The sequence below is a fragment of the Gouania willdenowi genome, chromosome 18 (assembly GCF_900634775.1).
Source record: "Gouania willdenowi chromosome 18, fGouWil2.1, whole genome shotgun sequence".
In the NCBI taxonomy this organism is placed as follows: Eukaryota; Metazoa; Chordata; class Actinopteri; order Blenniiformes; family Gobiesocidae; genus Gouania; species Gouania willdenowi.
In genome coordinates, this window is record NC_041061.1 from 24061879 (window position 1) to 24078272 (window position 16394).

Sequence of the window (16394 nt, forward strand, 5' to 3'; positions counted from 1 at the left end):
GGGTCTTTCTTACCAGTGACACCATTATAGTGCAATATTCCAGTAAACAATATATTGGTTCCTTCAACAAACAGTGACACAATTTCTGTGAAGATGTACCTGCACATTTTAGTGAAAAAGCAGAAAAGGTTTTAAAAAAAAAAAAAATTTAATAAAAAAAAAAAATAAATTAAATAAAAACTCAATACTAAGCGTGAGCGTATCGATAATCGATCTTGCGATAAAATAACGCGATATATCACCACCGAGATATCGTCACATTCCTAATTGCGAGTGTCTTTGTGTAGACAGAGTTCATACCTGAGATCAAGTCTTGTGGCAAAAGGTAATTATCTAAAAATATGCATAATTTAAATTCCAAACCATATTGTCTTTGGGTTATTTTTCTAGTCGATAAACACCCATTGTGGGGTGATGCTGCTAGCAGTTAGAGCCAGGGTATCGCATGCATGCACTCCCAGTCTAGTGATATTTTTGGTTTTCTTTGCTCATCCTTTGCAGCCTGCAGGGCCTGGTGCCTTCCACTAAATGAACCAAGGCGCCAAACAGTTTCAGCAGCACTTTGACAGTCTTGCACCTCAGGGTGGCACATACTCTCTTCCAAGTCATCTGTGCACATTACCGTATTACAGTTTGAGACCCCTTTGGTCTGAGATTGATTTATGTGTGTAAGGCACGCTTCAGTAAAGTGAAGGTGATAACAGAGCCCGACTGTAACTACAAAAGGCACACTGTTGTGTAAATATTAGTGGGCTGTGAAGGTATTTAATGAACAAACACTCTGTCCTACATTTTTGCTGCAATTTAATCACCACTTGTGTACTTGCAAAGTGCTTTACAATATCAGCCAAATTCACCTATTCAAAATTCACAATGCTGATGACTCTGCTCCCATGCTAGGCAGTGTTGAGTCATTGGTAGCAACTTATGATTCTGTGTCTTGCCCGATAGACGCTTTGACAAACATAGTTGTAGCCTTGAAATTGAACTGCTAACCACGTGATCACAGGACAACCCATCTAACACCTGAACCACAAACCATAACCCCAATCAAGCACTTTTCCAGCTGAACCTAAAATGACAAAGCTGAATAAAGCTCTTTTTGTTTTGGTTAGTTGCTCTGATTTGTGTTTGATTTTGGTTTTGATAAAGAAGACTACGTGTGGAACTGTTTTGAAAGGTAACAATTCTATATGAAAGAATGTTTTCAAGAAGATGCAAAGAAGGTTTAGGTGACTGAATGTGCTTCAGACAAACCACCAAAGAATTACATCTAATCACAACCACAATAATTTCAATTGATTAGCACAAGTGCCGTTTTTTAGGCATCCTGGCAATTTCAAAACTAATATTCTTTATTTTCTCTAGCTATAAAGATGAAGTAAGAATTCTCCTTATAAAAGGCTGTAATTCAAATATACATGATACATATAAATTATCTATATACACAAATTATCTGTATTCAGACATCATACTTTATTGTGTATTGCTTACTGTGTGTGTATTCTGAAAAAAGTAACCCATCTTGCGGCGTCTGCATATTGATTTCATATCCTTTCAAACCAAAGCTGCAGTGGGTTAATGAATGCATTGATCCTCTCAACAATGACCCACTTTATTGCAGGAGAAAGTCTGCAGTGGTTTAGGATTCTAGTCTTACAATTATTAACGGGTGCTTTACATTTAGGGTGTCCCGATACGATATTGATATCAGTAAAAAATCTGATTATATCAGCCTGTATCTAAATGCTCAAATAATTTATTTTTTTATATATATATTTATTGAGGTTCTTTTTCAGGTTCTTCTAATGTTTGAGGTTAAAATGTATGTAACCCAGTTGTTAACAATAATATCTTATTAATAATAATATTAATATCACATGATCAAGCCTTTTATACCATTCCAAACTAGAAAATAAGTAATAAATACGTGTATCGGAACATAAATCGACCAATACGCAAGGCCGCAATATTAGTATTATATCAGAGATGAAACTGGTGCATTGGGACACTGCTGGCTGGAGCCAACTGAATAACTTCATCCAACAAAATGCACATTGGAAAAAGTGGAGCATCTTTTTGCATTAAAATATCAAAAATTGTTCAAATTCTGAGACTGAATCTGTGGCATTAGTGCCTAAACATTAGAGATGTAATGATTCACTCAATTCCCGATACAATTTGATTCACGATACTGGGTTCACGATACGATTCTCTCACGATTTATTTTACAAAATGGGACTGTAGACAAATGACTGAAAAATATTCCTTTATTTTTTGGGGGGAAAAAACTAGAAAATACTGTACTATTTTCCTTTTATTTTTCATTGTCAAAAGAATCCCTTGATAAACTATTCAAAACAATGCAATTTAACTAAAAATAAATCTTGAATTAAATAAATAAAGGAATAATACAAATGAAGAAGAAGCCTATTAATTTAAATTCTGGTTCTATAGTAAACAATGCAAAACTGCATAATAGTTCTTTTTCTTTTTAAAAGTGCAACTCAGTCATTGCACTGATTTATGCCAGATATTTGTTTGGACCAGCAGAGGGCGCTGGTAACCCAGTGGTCGGTTGGCATGCAGATATCTTGCAGTGAAGAAGAGATGCTATGCCAGCAGACAGAGCTAATAGAAAAACATGACTTTTACATATATTCACGTAATATTACAGATATTCTTTCGGTGCTAAAGGGGTAAGGAATCATTTATAAACATGTTTAAGAGTAGAAGACGGCCAGAAAGAAAGTAGTAGCAGATTCCACCCACCACGTACACGGCTGGACAAGAGAAGGGATAAATATATAGCGCCCTCGGCTGTTTAAAAAAAGTACTGCGATTCAATTTTCAAAGTATCGATGTCAATTGTGATACCTATGAATCGATTTTTAACTGCCTTATGATTAATCGTTGCATCCCTACTAAACACCATCCCAACCAACATGTTATATCACTGCAAAGGAAGGTTCTGCTGCTAACCCTAACACAATCTCTGCCCAAAGTCAACTTATCTATGAATGTATTATATTTATATTGTATATAATTAACACTGTTTTTGTGTATTGTATGTAACTTTGTAATTCATTTTTCATTTACATATTTGTTTTAAATGTGTGAAAAGTTACTACCCTTTATTCATCTGCTGCTATACAAAACAAAAGTCCCCTGTGTGGGACAAAGAGAATTCAAAGATGAGCATTAATCAGTGAGCAGCCCAAGAAAAAACATGGAATCTAAAAGGGAAGCATGCAAGAATGAATGACTGAAGAATGAAACAATGGAATAATGTAAGCCCGTGTGATATGTACTGTATATAATACGATGCCAGGGGTCGGATCTGGATTGCTACAACTAGCAATATCCAGGACTTGAAAAAGGAAGAGTATCTTCTAAAGTCCTACGTTACTATTCTGTAAAGTGAATTCCAACTCTACCAATATTGTTTTTTATTTTATTTTTTTCAAAATATACATCAGGCTAGTGTACAAGACACACATTTGTTAAAATGCAAGAACAAGATCATTATCGTCAACAAAATAAGACAGAAAGCAGCTTTTAAAAGTTTTTCTCAGTGGGTGATGATAATAGTCCATAAGGCTGAATATTGAATGTCTTTATAGACTAAAATGGTGGTGAGTTAGGAATTACAATCATGAGATCTAATAGAAGGAAAGTTGGAAGTATGTGGAGGATCACACAGCAGAGAGAAAGACATTAAGCTGCAAGGAAAGAAGCAGGATAAAAAGCAGCAGCAGCCTGGCGCTCCAGTTAACTCCAAATAAGATGGAGACAGGACGAGCAGTTCCGGAGTTTTCCTTTCCATTGTTTCCTCTAAGGTTTATTCCATGTCCTTCTATTCAACAACATGTTTTAAAGACACAAAACAGGCTGCTTCTCCTTAGTAACTGAGCAAATGTCTTTTCATTTACGAACCATAACACATCAAACCCGAGTGTTTGGTCAGAACGGTGCAGTCTGCAACTCTTATAAAAGTGACTTTTTGTCATATTTGCTAAAGCTGTCACTATGTAAGGACAGCTTCACATGAAACTAGTAGTTTGTGTGAAAAAAACAGACTCATTGAGTCCCCACTGCTGCTCCTGCTGCCTTTGGCAGATTGGTTCTTTTTGCTCAGTCGCGGTGCATTCTGGCAATCAGGATTGGTTTACCAGGATTGTGTTTGATGGACTGTCTGACAGCCGTTGCTCACAGGCCCCGCCCCTTTCCCAGGCTGGAGCGCCGCCTTTTTTACACTGAATGGTGTGGAGGAGTAGAAGGTGGTAATTACTGCTGCTTCATTTACATTAGGTCTGCTTTGTAAGCGTTACACTAGAACTCTGTGGTGCATGTGTTGTTTGTGTGCGTGCAACAGCCTCCGTTTGGGCTGCTGTAAGTGACACTGTGCTGTAAGGAACTGCTGCTCTTGTAAAAGAACCGAACAGCATCCAACAGAACATTCCAAATTAGTGAAGTGACGTAGTAAAACCTCTTTTGCTAAACTTAATCCAACTACATATTAAAAATCAGCAATGTAAGTAGCAAGCAAAAAGTAAATAAATAAATCAACATTTTAGCAACAAAAAAAAAACACTTGGTTTAGCATCTCTTCTGGCACAGCAGCCTCACTAGAATACTTGTACTATATATCAAAAAACAGTCTCAATTCATATGGAAATGCCTACATATATTGCAACTTCTAGCATTGTTACCAACAAAAGAAAAATGGTACAGAAGTACCCATATAAAATTACCTGTTAATTAAATCAACGCAGTGGGCCATTTAAAAGCAAGTCTAAAAATGTGTTAAAACATCGCTGAATGTGATGCTTTCTTGAAGTGATTTATAACGGCACCAACCTGTCCCCAGATGTAAATTCCTGTAGCTTCCCCAGGCCTCCACAAGTCCTCACCTGCCTGAACATAAGCAGTAACACCAACTGGTTACTGGTCCCAGTACTATAAAATGACTGGGTGTGAAGCCACATTCCAAAGCGACCTCTTACAAAACAGGGAAAGAATTGAATGAATGCATGCGTTTGTGTATAAAATACCACGAGACATGAGTTGAACACTGTTAGCAGTCAGTTTTACAGTGTTGGGCACTTTATATAAACCTTATTTTTAGTTTTCTAAAATAGCACATGGGCACGTTCCATGTGTACACACATAATGGCTTTTCTTTTACAGTGCAGTCACTACCTGTCTGTCAGAGCCGTTGCTCAGAGAACACCACATGTCACTGCAGACCTTTATTTATCTCCGCCTACACACGCTCACATTTCTCGTCCATACATTTAAGTCCAACCATTTTAATGGAAGCTTTTCATCTCATTTTTTCCCTTCATCACTTTACTGTTCCAACTAAAGAAATATATCTACAGTATATATGATCACAACTGAAAGCTTTGATGTGAGAACAGGAACAGACAGGAGAATAAAGGCCCAGCATGCACAGCACAGGGGAGGATCAATGCCATTTGACTTTGTTTGGTAGATGAGTGTAGCTATTTATTTTTTTTCTCACTGAACTACCTGAAAGTATGTTGGTGTCCTTCATGTCCATATACAGTATTATGACATTCTTACATCAAATATAAGATGATTAAAACTGTTCATCTATTAAACAGACTTTTTGAGAGGAAATACAACACTTTATATAACTAGACATCTGGTTTTAGTGCTAAAAAAAAAAACCTCCTTACATGTTGGACACATCATTTCCCATGATGTAACCAGAGATACAGCTTTGTTCGTTACATACAATTCCCAAGCCAAGGAGAGAAAACCCGAATGATCTCTGCAGTGTATTCTCCAAAGACATAAAATCAACTGGTTTCAAAAGCTGGGTGGTGAAAAGACAAATACAAGCAGCACCAAAGGGACACGCTGAGTTTCAGGAAGAGATGTGATTGGATGATATGAAGAGGTCAGAAGGAGGACACAAACCTCAGATGTTTTACATTTCCTTTTATTACGAAAATGTATTTGTTGACCCACCAAAGTGCAAAATATCAGCTTGGATCATCGGTCACCCTTTCTCCCTACATATTTATCATCTCTCCTACATACAGTACCAGAAAATGGCCAAACCATCACCAACCTTCTCATTCACACATTTAAAGCCTCTGATTTTCAGCGGTTGTTGAAAATAAATGGAAAAAACTGTGTATTTTTTTGTGCTGTGATGAACAAGTGGTTTAGATTATCATGACTGCATTCAAATCTGAAAAGGCTCTGACACAAAGACTGTTGGCTGTTGGTGCATTAGCTGAAGTGGTCATAAGTTTACCTGGTGACAAGTCACTCACGGCAGACGTATTTCCAATCACACGACTGTGCAGATTTTTGTACGAAACAAAAGCGTGACTCACCATTTGGCACTCGCTAAAGCGTTCACAAATAATGTTTTTGAACCATATCACACATTTCTAAGGTATTTTCCCATAGAAGGGATGATGGAGGGTAAACGCGTGATTTTAGCCAACATCCCATTTACGTGAATTTTCTTTACCATATAAAATGTCATTAATTATAGTAGTTGTCTCTATTAACCTTATTTAGCATGTTCGGTACAATTTCAGGAAGTGTAATAGCCAGTTAAGTCATCTAAGTAGAGAAAGACTATGAAATGGGGAAAGAAAATGGAGAAGCGTAACTTGATGCAGAAATGGGAAAACCCTGAAACAGAATTTTGTAAATTTTGAAATGTAAAGTCGGAGGCATTAAATATGTTTTCTGTTTTGCTCAAGCATTCTTCTCCACCAACTCTGCGTAACCTGCTCCCTACTATCAATTATGTAAAAAAAAACTATAATGTAATTATTGCAGTTTACTGTACAACGTGACTTGTCAACCATCAAAATAGTTTAATAAATAAAGCCCTGATTTAGATTATTATCTTAAGATATTATAATATAAAACATCCATTCTAATTGATATTTTACATAACCTTTACATTTGCTGACCCCTCCTGCTACTTCTGTTTTCACCATCTACACATCTGCTGTGATTTTCTTTCGTTCCCTTTCCTGCCAAGCTAAACACTTTGCTTTTAGTCAATGTAACACAGCTTGGCATGTTCCACCATGTCATTTCCTCGTCCCCAATGAAGCCATTTGGAGGAATTTCCTTTCTGTAAACGAGCACATGAACACAGCGCAGGCAGCGTTTTTGAGCTGATAAAAAGCAGATGCCTAATATTTCTCCAGAGGCTTTGATAAACAAGGCCTGAGGGCAGCAGGTTAAAAGAGACGAGTGGTTCCAAAGTAAGCATCTTTGACTTTGTTTGACCCACCGCATGGTACCCCCCCACCTCCGTCATCTGCTCCAGGAGTCGGGCTTCGCGTGTGAGTCACAGGCGGGAAGGAAAACTGTTTTGCTTGATAAATAAAACCTTGGGGCATTAAAATCTCTGCTCCACAGAATACAACACGTACTCTCAACAAGTTCAACCCCTGGACTACAGTCTCTGAATCGTCCAAGTTATTACCATGTACGTGTTTCAGGTTTTACAAATCACTTTTGAGAAACCATGTAAAGGGATCCTTAACAAAAGGTCAATATGCCAAATAATAAAAGTGCTATCATTAAAACTATGCCTATTATCATTCAATACTTGTCAGCACACTTTGGGAAAGTTGAGTGAAATATTGGTGGAATGTCTTCAGGCTGTTTTTAATACTTACCCCACATTTTATGAGGTGCTTAAAATGAAAGATGTGTATGTCTGTGGTAATACCCAGCACTTATCCTAGTGTGTTGTGTTGACATGACAGCAGACAAAAGTAAGCTTGAGTCCTTCAAGTGACTGATAATTAAAGTGAGACTATCACCTTAACTTTACTATAAAATCATTTCTGAAACAATAGCCACCATTTGTAACGTGTCTCATATCTGTGGATTAAAAGTGGCTCAGTTGATAGAACAGGTCACCTTCTAATTGAAAGGTTAGTGGTTTAATCCCAGGCTATCCCTGTCCATGTCCCTTAGTGTCCTTGATCAAGACACTGAACCACAAGTTGTTCCCAATGGAGAGCTCGTGCCTTGCATAGCAACAGTGTATAAATGGATGAGTGTGACTTTCAGTGGAGACCGCTTTGATACGTGTGTGGTATAATGAATCGATTACCGTAATCAATTATTAAAGAGAAATCCCACATTTCAGTCTTTATGTTTCTTGATCTTATTGAAATGATTTTGAGCTCTTTTTATTGCACCAAATAAACATACAAAAATCTAATAACATGACCATTTAAATAGATAAAACTTAAATCAAGGTTGCCTAAATAAACTCAATGACAGTGCTAAATTGAACTAAAACAAAAGTTTTCCCAAGTTTAACAATACAAATTAAAATGTTACATTTTGTTTGAAAAGAAAAACAACAACTATCTGTATGTACAATGCTTGTAGCGATGTTTTAACACCAATACCTGATCAGGGCGTGTCCAAGCACAAAATCAAATACAGCTTCATTACTTTTAAGTATTGCTATTGGTTTTCTCAATATTTATGTAATAAGGTTTCCACAAATAAACCGGTAAACAAGAATAGATCACTACGTTAAGGCATCCCTAGTTGTGAAGATAACCAGTTGAAGTAATGCACCCTTAGGTGAAGTGCTTCTAGCCTGTGTTTGTCCTTTAGTTCTTGTTATCAACAGCTTCCTCCCTGCTCTTCTTTCTCCTGAAGAACATGATCTAAGTTGAACAGAGGTGACAAGTAAAGTATAAATATTTTGTTACTGTACTTAGTAGTTTTTTCTGGTATCTGTACTTCATTCATGTGTTATCAAATTCAAGTTATTCCCTTCAAATCATTAACTCATAAAATTATTCGATACTATTTTAACTGTATAGAATTTTATACACTGTATTATCTTCATTGAGCAGATTATTTTTCGGCTCCGGAAGGATTTTAATCCATGCGAGATGAGGCAAAATGGCTCCTTTGAGAGTAAAGGTTGCAGACCCCTGCCTTAGACACTCGCTAGTTTTGCTAGTGCTCAGCTAGCTGTCCCATGCTTCTTTGGGTAACCATGGCAACAATTCAATAGAGACAGTAAGGGCAGTGGTGCAGCGTACCGAAGAGAGGAAACGAGACCCAGCGGCTCTGGAAACACAAATTACACGGTGTGGCGTCTGAAATGATTTGCATCCACTCATTTTCTGAGTTGTTTAGTCTGTTTAAATTGATAAATCGTTTCAGGCCAAGTATAAAGCATCCATTTATTTTTTCAATGTCTCCGAAAACAACTGTACTACTCACAGCTCTCACATGGCACCCATTGACCCCAGTGAGAGGTCCAGACGGTTACTGAGTCCAATAGGCTCACAGAGGAAGACACCAGTCGTAAACATAGGAAGGAAGATGTTCATCGTTGCCTTGCCCAAGTTGTCCATTCCTTTACACTGATCTTTCTTTTAGCTGGAATACTCGTCTGCAATTGGCTACAATGTTGACAGCAATTTTGAAGTAGAAAAGTCTGAGGAAGCATCTTTGATAAGAAGCTAAACATCAAAGACCAATTTTGGATACCTCTAGTAATTCTACATGGTATATCATAACCTGGATTTCTGCCAAAATCTACAGATCTTACTTTGGGAAACACTTGGGGATTAATCCGTTCCTTCTAGTGCACGTCCTGCTGTAGGTCGACAAAAATCTGGAGTGAAAGAACCACTAAACTACTAAATGTGGCTTTCCAAGAACTTTGAGAAAATTATAAATCCTCTTGTCCAATTTTATCGTCAGATCTGAACGGAATACTGAAATATTGGAAGATCCATGAACTTCTCAGAAATCAGAAAAAAACAGCATTCACAAGTCCACACCGAGGCATCTGTAAAATAACCCAAAATGTGTGGTCCAAAGTCTTTAGGCCATTTAGTTGACCTTAGAAAATTCAAGTCAATTTAATATATGCATCACAAACAAAAAGACTATCATGTCTTACTGCTAATATCACTTATTTATTCAAATGTATTCATTAATAAAAGTAATCACTGCAAGACATATTTTGCATGATACTGGTGTGATTATCTCATTCTGTTATTAGTTTTGATGGACAGAAAATTCCTGCCATTTGTTTTTATATTTAAAGGGTGTAATCCCGTAGAGGATCCTCTGTCATTATATTAAATTTGTGCCGCCAAACTCTTAACTGTAATTCATCCAAAGCGACCGCTGCCCAGGACGGCTTGTTGGCAGATGTATTACTGTGAGCAAAAAAACACAAAAAAAAACAAAAAACAAAAAAAACAAAGGCAGCAGTGGACATAATCCAAATTGGATGAAGGAGATGTGTGAGCACTGCAGTTGTGGCTGCACTAGACCAGGGATTGGGATAAAAAAACCCTGGATTACATAAGAAGGCACACAAAATACACACAATCCCCTGCTGGATTTGGCTCAAGTTCCCCTTTCCCTCCCGTACTCGGGAAACATTGTGCCTAATATCCTCTTTTGATTCCATTGTCATGCGATACAGGATGGCAGCTTTTCCACTGAACCGTTTAGCCTGAGACAAATTAGTCTGTTTGACTTAAAAAAAAACACAAACCTGCTTGTGCTAATAAATGACTGCAGTCAATAAAAAGGACAACTAGTGTTAGTGTGAACAATCGCTGGCTTGTCAATGTTAAAGAAGAAACAAAGTGGCCTGCTGAGTGTGGGAGGAAATAAGAAATCATTAACGAGCCTAAAAGCTAGCAAATTAGCAATAGCAATAAAACAGGAGCCAAGGATTAAAGATATTACAACACCCAGTATCAAAGTGCAAAGAATAGGTCATTACACATCCTTCAACATGTTGTTGGTTCATTCGTACAAAGTAAAAATGCTACATAAATGTATGACATCCTAACTGCACAGTATCTACTGTACGCATCTGGGCCAGAATGCAGTGTTTGCAGTCAAGTTTTCCTTAATAAGGCCCCGCCCACACAGCAATTGAATAATCTTAATGGATCATTTCGTGATTGTTAGCCTTTCGTTTATTTATATATTTTGAGAATGCCCACTTGCCACTGTGTGGTCACACCCGAGACCAACAATTACAAGAGAACATTTTATCTTTTTATCTGGGTTTCCATTAGCTTTGGCTAGACCCATTGCTACTCAAAAACAACATTCATACAGTCAGACCTATAGTTCCATTTAACTACTGTATTCCTCCACGTGGCTTTTAACACCAGAGGATCGGATATTTAGCAATATACTGTATATATTTACAAGATATTAATATACATAATGGCACAAACTTACCTAGGCACATATATACAATTGAAAGTTTCCCACTCTAAAACTGTAAAATGAAAACAAAACCAAACAAAGAAACGGCAAAAGTAGGTGATATATTTTGTGTTTGAAGTGAAAAGATGCAATTTGTTGACACGCTGCACTGAATAATCGGTAACCAAATATTGCAAAAAAAGCAACATTCGGCCTTCGTTGGAGTGAGTTATAAGTAAGGCTGAATAGTAGCGTGTGACGCAATCAAACAACGTGCAGTGACGCGGTGTCCGATGCACATTTCTTAGTGCCCGTTTAACTTTGCTGTGCCTGTAAAAGCTCCGTCCATTTTTCGTGTAGCACAGCAGTGCTCCAAGGGAACGTGATCAGCTTTAATCATCTTCCCCTGCTCAGTGTTCGTACTGTTGGTCTGTGTTGTCCTTTAGTTCTTTTTATTCCAGCCTTTGGTCCGTGCCTCGTAGGCACACATTCACAGTCAGCAAGTTGCTTCAAGTACAACCATTTCAGTGGGAACTTCCAGTTTACAAAATAAAAGTCAGTTGGAGCAACGTCATTAGCAATAATGTTACATTCGAACAACATCTCATCAGAGCTACAGAAGATCCATGGACAAGTAGTTCTGTTGTTGTGGACGAGACCATCGATACCAGGGATTGTAGAGTCTGAAACATCGTAGATTATTGATAACTTCTGGTACTGTAAAATATTCTGGCCCCTAGTGGTGAAATAACTGATGCTTCCTTGTGTCCATTTATTTTTGTTTAATCATTACAGTCCGGAATGATGTCATCAGGATCATTTAAATTAAGTTAATTTACACTAAGTTGATCAAAACTTAATCAATAAACCTGATCAGATCCAGTAAACCATTGATCCCTGAGAGGAAATCAGGTGACATCAATGCAGCTCTCATACATCTTTATATGACATATGAATAATTAAAAAGAAGCAGTCAGAATAATCCATGTCACTACAACTTATATCTACCTTTTAATTGTATCTTGCTTTATTTTTGATATACATTTTTGTTTAATTATGATTATTTTTTTATTTATTATTGTTATTTATTTTGTTTCCTCACAGGAGTTAAAAACTAATATTTTCTTTAAAAATATTTCTAAAAAAAAAAAACACGAAACTTAAAAAATTAAAGTAAAAAACACAAAATTTGGGAAAAAAAATATTTAAAAAAGATTTAATGCTGTGGCTAAGCAGACTTGCCAAAATGACAATACTTCATTTGTTGTGGTTTTATCCATTTTAACGCACTTTAGTTTATTTTGTAAAGCATGTTTTGTTTTATATAAATGAAAAACTTTGTTGTGCTTTTTTTGAAACGCAAAGGCTACTGGAATGTTTAAAAAATCTCAGAATATTCAACAAACATTTACTTTCTTTAAAAAACATGTCTAAAAGTGTATTATTTATTTATAGTTATTTATGCACTATTAGAAATAAATAAATAATTAGTGAAAAACATATTCGGTATTCGGCCAAACGTTTATATTTTATTCGGCTTCGATCACAATTTTTAATTTCGATGCATCCCTAATTAAAACATTTTAAAAACCTTGATATGTTACTTACAAAGTGTAATAAAACCATTTTGAGATGTTTGATATTAGCTTCTTGCCCATATCCCAATATTGTCCAGCTTTAATTTCTTATTCCCAATATTAACCGATGCCAATATAAACATCGAAACGCCAACCTAATTTTAGGTCACAATATACGTATAAATCTATGGAATTAACAATTAATGCCTACTTTTAGTGTGATGCCCCAATGGATGTATTCCATAAATAAACATCTGCATGAAACTAGAAAACTTGTTCAACTTAAATTCTTTCAAACAAAAGCACATATCGTTTTCTCAATATTGGCGGAAAAACCGATACCGATGTCACCCGATATTAACATGATATCAGTGGGCGTGCACATGTCAAAGAGTATTCCGTTTTGTTATTGTTCAAATATCTTAATATTATTAATTTTGTTAACTAATGCAATTATTAAAAACATCTGATATTGATATGAGAAATTTCAAAGGTCCTTCAGCAAATGTTCTCCCCTGTAGTAAAAAGTAATTTGATGTAAAAAAACAAAGACCTGGAATGCTGAAAAATCTCCCACACACACAGTTCCATCCTCATGGACCCTTGCAATAAGTTACGACCAGAACCCAAATGTTGGTTCATCAATATCAAGCTCTGAGCGGTTCACATGGACAAACATGCATATTTATCCATTGCCTGTAGCCTATCCATTTATAGATGTGAGTCACCCTCAAGTGGAGGCGTTTAATCTTGACAGCGGTGCGACACAACCTCGATTGTAATGGACTGCAGCTGCTGTGATTGCCTCACCTACACAATCTAATAAAAACCAATGGAAACTTGGTACAAATCAAGAATAAAGCAAATTGCAGCAATTATTTATCAAGTCAAGTTTATCGAGTTTATCAAGTCAAAAAAATGAAGATAAAGGTCTGAAAGCTTTGACAGCAGTATCTGTATTTATGCTTATTTATGTGCCAAGTAAAGTTGGAGAGAGAAAGTTACATTTTAGGGCCTCTGATATCCATGATCGCAAAAAAGGACGGAATAGACGGAATGCAGTTACTGCAGCTTTTCAGTTATTCTCATCTGAGTTTTTTTCATAACAATATTAAGCAAAAATGCATTATGACAGGGAATATGGGACAATATTACATAGCTCACTTCCTGAAAATGGCTACATGACAGACTTCATTAGCATATTTTATGACAATTTTAAATATTTAAACAATTTTCCACTGTAGAACAGGTGGCGTATTTTTGTAGCAGTGTTATCAAACTGATAGACACGCAAAAACTTGTGGGATTTCAGTGCATGCTTTGGGTGCAAATACAGCGGAGAAATATTAAATTAATAACAATTGTTAACTCAATGAACACTTTTACACATGCTTGGCATGATTTTGGAAAGTTCAGAAGTCAGTAATGAAATGAAAATGTGTAAACAGACGAGGAAATGGGTAAACTTTGAAACAAAATATGCAAAATTTTGAAACGGTTAATCCGAGCCTCCACATGTTGGTGACATGGTAATATTTAAAAAAAAAAAAAACTTGATTAACTTCATTTTTCTGCAGTTATACACTACAATCCTCATAATCAATTCTACAACACCAACTTTCTATAAAATGCAAGTGACTCATCAACCACATTGGGGTTTTCGAAAGCTGCTTTGTCATAATTAAACTGATTGTACCAGTAGGGGTCCAAAGTACCCCATCACAACCAAACTCAAATTCTATGTGAATCTCCGCCCAAGTGCCAACGGGGTTCCAATGATCAGCCAGAACTACAGCTTAACATCCCTGCTGTGTATTGCCAGCTTATTTAGAAAAGTACTGTCGGAGAAGCCTATCGTTTTTTAATTTCAACGACAACGTTTCACTCACTATTCCTGTGCCAGTGATTTAAAACGGAGGAGAAATGAGATGGAAAGAGAAAAACAACAGGCGGAATAAAAGAGAATCGTTTTAAACCACGGTACAGTTGGTGACCATGATATAACGAGCATGAGTGTTGAGTTCGACAACATGTGAGATGGAAGCTGTTCTCGACAAAGACATGCTGAATTTTAACTACACGATGCTTCTCAGCATTCCAAGCTCAAACCCTCTCAATCCACAGTCAGGGGTGCAGACTTCAGGTGTTATCAGGCTTTCAGAGAGCGCTGGTTCCCACAGAAACACACCCGCCCAACACCCACATACATCATTAAAACGTCCGCCATACTGGGAGAGGAGTACGTGACGACTACTAAGCCTTTAACTGCACAAGGTAAAAATACACGGCTACGGCAAAACAGTGTCTGTATACGTCTTCCCTGCATAGTGATGAAGAAACATCTACAACTGTTTCATTTGTGAGAGAAAAACATTTTTTATAATTATTTTCAGAATGCCTACACTTCTAAACAAAGTAAACTACTAAAATGGCAACAGAAAACAAATTATAAGCAGCACTTTTTTAAATAAATCAATACATTATGGCATTACAAGAAACTCACTTAAGATGCATAATCTTTTTGTGTAATTGGAATTAGCACTGGACAAAATTTACCACCCTCTCCTCAACAAGTCTTACTCCAAAGACAATCTGATTAAAAGTCACTGGGGTTATTACCAGCCAGCTGCCTAATATTATAAATGATATAGTGTCATTCTATATTGCATATGAGAAAATGTTGATGTATTTTGCCATGTCAATATCAAACATTTTGCCCACAAGTGAGTTTGTAAATTAAGTATCACAGCAGAAAACCAATAGTTCCCTAATTTGATTGAATGAAAAACAAAAACAAATGATGAATTACAATCTACCATTAACACAAATCTCATTTTCCACCTTAACAAGTTCTGATTAGATCCAAGCAAGTCTCAAGAAAACACAAGGTAAAGGTGAACTTCGTTTATTGCCAATTTTCAGCATGAAATAACGAGGAGTCGGCAAATAAACTCATTGTCACGCATCAAGACTTAATGATCAACCCACTGGTGCTTTTATCTTGAATTTAAATTGAGGCAAATGGAAACGAGGAGGAAATGCTTTGTTTATGAAAAAACAAAGCATTTGCAGGGTGTTTTTGATTTCATCCTCGGATTTTACCTGAAAAGTAGTTTTAAGGATGTGACGACTGCTTTTTAAGGTTTGATATACGGTTTAATCACAAATGTCACAAAATACATTAAATTTAGGCAGAATTTAGTATAAAAGAAAGATGTATATTGTAATTAAACAGTGTCCTCTCCTGCCCTCTTTTGTGATTTAAAACGTTAAAATTACGCTTAAATATTAGGCAGATTTGGTGATATCCTTTTTAATATTGGCATGTTTTTTCTAACTATACAATACCATGCATCAACATGACAATGACCCAAAGCACACAGCCAGGATAACAAGGAGTTGCTCTGTAAGAAGCATATCAATCCCTTCAGGGATTAATAAAGTAATTAAAATTTAAAAAAAAAAATAAAATTAAAATTAAAGTCCTGGAGTGGCCTCGCCAGGTCTCCAGACCTAAATCCCTTTGGAGGGAGCTTTAACTCCGTGTCGCTCAGCGACAGCCCCGAAACCTGACAGATCTAG

At 36.5% G+C, this 16394-nt stretch overlaps 1 protein-coding gene across 13 annotated transcripts in view; it reads right to left on the reverse strand.

Annotated features, from left to right (window-relative positions):
• The window catches only part of camk2d1 (calcium/calmodulin-dependent protein kinase (CaM kinase) II delta 1), a 109107-nt gene that overhangs the window by 73640 nt on the left and 19073 nt on the right, over positions 1-16394 (reverse strand). The window lies entirely within an intron of this gene.